Source organism: Anabrus simplex, chromosome 2 (assembly GCF_040414725.1).
Source record: "Anabrus simplex isolate iqAnaSimp1 chromosome 2, ASM4041472v1, whole genome shotgun sequence".
Classification (NCBI taxonomy): domain Eukaryota; kingdom Metazoa; phylum Arthropoda; class Insecta; order Orthoptera; family Tettigoniidae; genus Anabrus; species Anabrus simplex.
Window position 1 is genome coordinate 203330693 of NC_090266.1, and position 6398 is coordinate 203337090.

Genomic DNA, 6398 nt, shown 5'->3' on the forward strand with positions numbered 1-6398 from the left:
GAAGGGAAACGGATTCAGAAAGAAAGAAACAAAGAAACAAAGAAAGAAAGAAAGAAAGAAGAAAAGAAAGTTGCATATTACAGTAGAATGAAATAAATTATCAGTAAACGGAAGTATGTGTAACTAAATTATGTCACAGAGTTAGTTACAAATAGAGGATCGTGGAGATACTTCATCAATCCAGAGAAGACTGCAGATGAAATGCTCAAACGCAATATGTCCACGGGAAAGACGTGTGTATATACGTACATAGAAGCACGTGAAATAGAATTAAGAACATCTGAATTTTGAATTTAAATATAAATTAGAAAGAGAAACAGAGCCTGCACACCTTTATTTCCGAGCGAGGGCCTTGACCAATCTACTACGAGAATACTTTCCGAAACGCTGGCTTACATGACTGGCATGAAAATTATCTTTCTTTCTTAATCTCTTTACCCCCCAGGGTCGGTCTTTCCCTCGGACTCAGCGAGGGATCCCACCTCTACCGCCTCAAGTGCTGTATCCCGGAGCGTGATACAACTGGGGAGAAGGACCAGTATCTTGTCCATGCAGCCTCATCTACTCTGCTGAAGATGGGAAGATTGGGAGGGACAGGCAAGGAGAAGGAAAGGGAGCGGCCGTGGCCATAAGTTAGGTACTATCCCGGCATTTGCCTGGAGGAGAAGTGGGAAACCACGGAAATAACTTCAAGGATGGCTGAGGTGGGACTCGAACCCACCTCTACTCAGTTGACCTCCCGAGGCTGAGTGGACCACGTTGCAGTCTTCGTACCTACAACCTACAACCTGTTTTCCAGTCATTGGCCGGAATGAATGATTCCCCATGGTGCGGGGAGGATAGGAATTGTGCCAGTTGCCGAAGCCTGTCGCACTCCTCTGGGGCTATGGCGAATGACTGACAGATGAAATGAAATGATATTCGAGTCTTGCTTGAATGGAAGATGACAGGGAAAACCGGAATACCCGGAGAAAATCCAGTCCCGCCTCCGCTTTTTCCAGCACAAATCTCACATGGAGTGACCGGTATTTGAACCAAGGAACCCAGTGGCGAGAGGCCGACACGTTGCCGCCTGAGCCACGGAGGCTTTGCAGCCCACGTACCACCTTTCAATAAATCACTACTGATCTGCATTTAGGGCAGTCGTCCAGGTGGCAGATTCCCTATCTGTTGTTTTCCTAGCCTTTTCTTAAATGATTACAAAGAAATTGGAAATTTATTGAACATCTCCATTGGTAAGTTATTCCAGTCCCTAATTCCCCTTCCTATAAACGAATATATTTCCCAATTTGTCCTATTTAATTCCGACTTTATCTTCATAGTGTGATCTTTCCTACTTTTAAAGAACAATCGAGCTATGGTGGCCTACAGTGAATTGAGCCAACGGCACGTGGTGTTCCCAAGCGGTCACCCATCCAAGTACTGACCACGCCTAATGTTGCTTAACTGCGCTGATCGGACGATAACCAGTGTATTCAACATGGTATGGCCGTTGGCACATACATAAATAAGTAAACAAATAAATAAATGCATAAACAAATTAAATAAATAAATAAATAAATAAATAAATAAATAAACAAATAAATAAATAAATAAATAAATAAATCAAAACTGACCTGCTCTTGTGACTGTCACCCAGGTGGTAGAATCCCTATCAGCTGTTTTACCTAGTCGTTTCTTAAATTATTTTCAACAAGTTGAAACTTTATCGAATATCTGCCTTTGTAAATTATTCCATTCACTAACTCTTCTTCCTATAAACGAATATTTGTCACAATTCTTCCTTCAGAATTCCAACTTTATCTTCGGATTTTAAATTTTCTATCTTTCGAAAACTCTACTCAAAATTCTCCGTCTACACTAGAGATGCTCACGTTGGGCATTCCGTCCCGCGGGCGTCCGGCACTGTATGTAATGCGCGATGAGCGTATGGTATTAAACCATAGCGACGTGGCTACGTCATAGGCCGTGCAGGTTGTGTGAAGTTCTCCGTCATTCTGCTGCAATACCCGAGTTTGAAATGGAGGCAGAAAATAATGAAAGAAAGAGGGAAGAAATCCACGTCACATTCAATAATGTTATTTGCTTTACGTCCCACTAACTACTTTTTAAGGTCTTCGGAGCACGTCACTTTCAATTTACTTTGTAAGAAATAAGGTATTTATGTTGATAGCAGTTTACGTATATTAACTGGATAATATAAAGAGTGAGGTCTGCAAACTCAAATATATTTAAAATGTACGTAACGAATTACAGTTTTCACTATTACATTTTTAGAGGTGCTTTAGAAACAGTTCTAATATAGTACGGTGTTAAAGTGGATAAGCCGTGGCTTTGGGTTGTCTGGGTTGGAATAATCTGATAAACTCGCCAACAATACAATCATGCTTACCGGGATTAAAATCAGTGGGATTATTTACACTTGAAGGCATACTGTATATCTGTCCTGGTATATATATTTACCTTATTGTTGTTGTTGTTCTTTAATATTGGACAGTAAATATATATGTCCTCACTCGTGATGAAGCACCATCTGGCGATTCAGAGGATAGCTATTAACACCAGATGCCAGTTTAATGATAAATACTATTTTTTAAAATTCAGTAAACAGGGAAAGTCGCACAACACTACAACACTGTGCAAAATTATTGCTGTATTTTGTAATTATATTACTTTTTGCTTAATGAATAACAGGAATGTTACTTTTATTAATGGAAATACTGTCATTCCCATCCAAAGAACTGTAAATCGTAGCGTGTACACTTAAACCCTGTACCTTTGTAGATTGTAACACAAAAAATATAACTTGACAGTTCCTTGGAATGAATAAATATAAGAAAATAAAACTGACTGTTTATATAGAATTCAGTATGAATCAAAAGGGAATAGCCTATCTTGAAAAGGTCAGTTTTTGTTGTTGCGATTGTGGAGTTTTTATTTTAAATAATGTACCCCAATCAGCACTTCGCTGAGTAGTGGTGGAGAGCTTCGTAATCACAAGTGGACGTCAATGCTTCCTCCCTTCCCTGCAAAGTGTGTTCACTCTCTCGCTTCACTGTGACGCATGTTTTCTACATAAGCTGCCCGCATTTACGTCACGCCTGCCCGGCCGCACTGGGCTAGCATCAACGGGCGCCCAGATAAACACCTCTGATCTACACCATATCTCCACTGAAGCTCGGAGTATACAGCTTAGGGCCGGTTCAACCCTCTGCTGGTAACCTGGATGGCAGCTACACGGAATGTAAACTAACCGGGATGGGGGTTGGGGTTGAAAATCAGCTGGTATTTTGGCTTGCGTGCTACCACCTCCGCGTAAACGATAGGTAGATACCCGTAGATAGACACCGATATACGGGATTGGCTAGACTGAAAAAAATTTAAATGGCGTATGGCTTTTGGTGCCGGGATGTGTCCGAGGACTTCGGCTCGCCAGGTGCAGGTCCTTTGACTTGACACCGTAGGCGACCTGCGCGTCGTGATGAGGATGAAATGATGATGAACATGATACATACGCCCAGTCCTCGTGCCAGGGAATTTAAAAAAATCTGGTTAATATTCCCGACCCTGACGGGAATCGAACCCGGGACCCCTATGACCAAAGGCCAGCATGAAGCCATGAAGCCGGACCTTGCATCAGCCGATTATCAAGAACAAACCTAATAAGAGGAGTCTTAGAGTTATGGAAAACGATTTATATCAAACTTGGTGAGGTTAATCTATGAGCTTAAAAATCAACACCTAATCTCAAGATTTTAATGTTTACTGTTTCATACACTCCACCTCTGTGGTGTAGTGGTTAGCGTGATTATCTGCTACCCCCGGAGGCCCGGGTTCGATTCCCGGATCTGCCTCGATATTTGAAATAATAATAATAATTAATAATTAAGAGGGGAATTCGTCAAGGCAGTGTTATTGGACCTTTATGTCTCCTTATACACTGACTGACAGAGCAAATGCAACACCAAGAAGGAGTGGTCAGAACTTTATGCCAATTGCAGGGTAGACTGACGTCACTGAGGTATGCTCATGATGTAAAATGCGCCGCTGTGCTGCGCACGTAGCGAACGATAAATGGGACACGGCGTTGGCGAATGGCCCACTTCGTACCGTGATTTCTCAGCCGACAGTCATTGTAGAACGTGTTGTCGTGTGCCACAGGACACGTGTATAGCTAAGAATGCCAGGCCGCCGTCAACGGAGGCATTTCCAGCAGACAGACGACTTTACGAGGGGTATGGTGATCGGGCTGAGAAGGGCAGGTTGGTCGCTTCGTCAAATCGCAGCCGATACCCATAGGGATGTGTCCACGGTGCAGCGCCTGTGGCGAAGATGGTTGGCGCAGGGACATGTGGCACGTGCGAGGGGTCCAGGCGCAGCCCGAGTGACGTCAGCACGCGAGGATCGGCGCATCCGCCGCCAAGCGGTGGTAGCACCGCACGCCACGTCAACCGCCATTCTTCAGCATGTGCAAGACACCCTGGCTGTTCCAATATCGACCAGAACAATTTCCCGTCGATTGATTGAAGGTGGCCTGCACTCCCGGCGTCCGCTCAGAAGACTACCATTGACTCCACAGCATAGACGTGCACGCCTGGCATGGTGCCGGGCTAGAGCGACTTGGATGAGGGAATGGTGGAACGTCGTGTTCTCCGATGAGTCACGCTTCTGTTCTGTCAGTGATAGTCACCGCAGACGAGTGTGGCGTCGGCGTGGAGAAAGGTCAAATCCGGCAGTAACTGTGGAGCGCCCTACCGCTAGACAACGCGGCATCATGGTATGGGGCGCTATTGCGTATGATTCCACGTCACCTCTAGTGCGTATTCAAGGCACGTTAAATGCCCACCGCTACGTGCAGCATGTGCTGCGGCCGGTGGCACTCCCGTACCTTCAGGGGCTGCCCAATGCTCTGTTTCAGCAGGATAATGCCCGCCCACACACTGCTTGCATCTCCCAACAGGCTCTACGAGGTGTAGCCTACAGATGCTTCCGTGGCCAGCGTACTCTCCGGATCTCTCACCAATCGAACACGTGTGGGATCTCATTGGACGCCGTTTGCAAACTCTGCCCCAGCCTCGTACGGACGACCAACTGTGGCAAATGGTTGACAGAGAATGGAGAACCATCCCTCAGGACACCATCCACACTCTTATTGACTCTGTACCTCGACGTGTTTCTGCGTGCATCGCCGCTCGCGGTGGTCCTACATCCTACTGAGTCGATGCCGTGCGCATTGTGTAACCTGCATATCGGTTTGAAATAAACATCAATTATTCGTCCGTGCCGTCTCTGTTTTTTCCCCATCTTTCATCCCTTTCGAACCACTCCTTCTTGGTGTTGCATTTGCTCTGTCAGTCAGTGTATATATCTATGATATGTGTAAGGAAGTGGAATCAGAGATAAGGCTTTTTGCAGATGATGCTATACTGTACAGAGTAATAAATAAGTTAGAACATTGCGAGGAACTGCAAAATGACCTTGATAATGTTGTGAGACGGACAGTAGGCAATGGTATGATGATAAATGGGGTTAAAAGTCAGGTTGTGAGTTTCACAAATAGGAAAAGTCCTCTCAGATTTATTTACTGTGTTGATGGGGTGAAAGTTCCCTTTGGGGATCATTGGAAAAAACTAGGTATTAATATAAGGAAAGATCTTCATGGGGGTAATCAAATAAGTATGATTGTAAATAAGGGGTACAGATCTCTGCTAATGGTTATGAGGGTATTTAGGGGTTGTAGTGAGGATGTAAAGGAGAGGGCATATACGTCTCTGGTAAGACCCAACTAGAGTATAGTTCCAGTGTATGGAACCCTCACCAGGATTACTTGATTCAAGAACTGGAAAAAAATCCAAAGAAAAGCAGCTCGACTTGTTCTGGGCGATTTCCGATGAAAGATTATTTTTTTTGGCTATGTGCTTTACGTCGCACCTACAAAAGAGTAGCGTTATAAAAATGTTGCAAAGTTTGGGCTGGGATGACTTGGGAGAATGGAGACTAGCTGCTCGACTAAATGGTATGTTCCGAGCTGTCAGTGGAGAGATGGCATGGGGGGACATCAGTAGACGAATAAGTTTGAGTGGTGTCATAAGTGCAAGTCAGTTTTTATTTATTTATTTATTTATTTATTTATTTATTTATTTATTTATTTATTTATTTATTTATTTATGTATTTATTTATTTATTTATTTATTTATTTATTTTTGGTGTCAGAGCGCTTCTACTGTACTTTGAAACAACACTTGAACTGTCAATAAAATGACACGCTTACGAGTGTATGGTTGCACAAAACACTTCGAAAGTACGGATGTAATGAGAACTCTATCAATAAAGTAGCATTAGTTGAATTATTCGGGTCGAAAGGTCCGATATTTTATACTGGGTTCATATCTTCGATA

The 6398-nt window shown here is 43.7% G+C and overlaps 1 pseudogene; it reads right to left on the reverse strand.

The window, feature by feature from the left end:
• Window positions 1-1378: 1378 nt before the first annotated feature.
• Window positions 1379-1497, reverse strand: LOC136864996 (5S ribosomal RNA; annotated as a pseudogene).
• Window positions 1498-6398: the final 4901 nt, after the last annotated feature.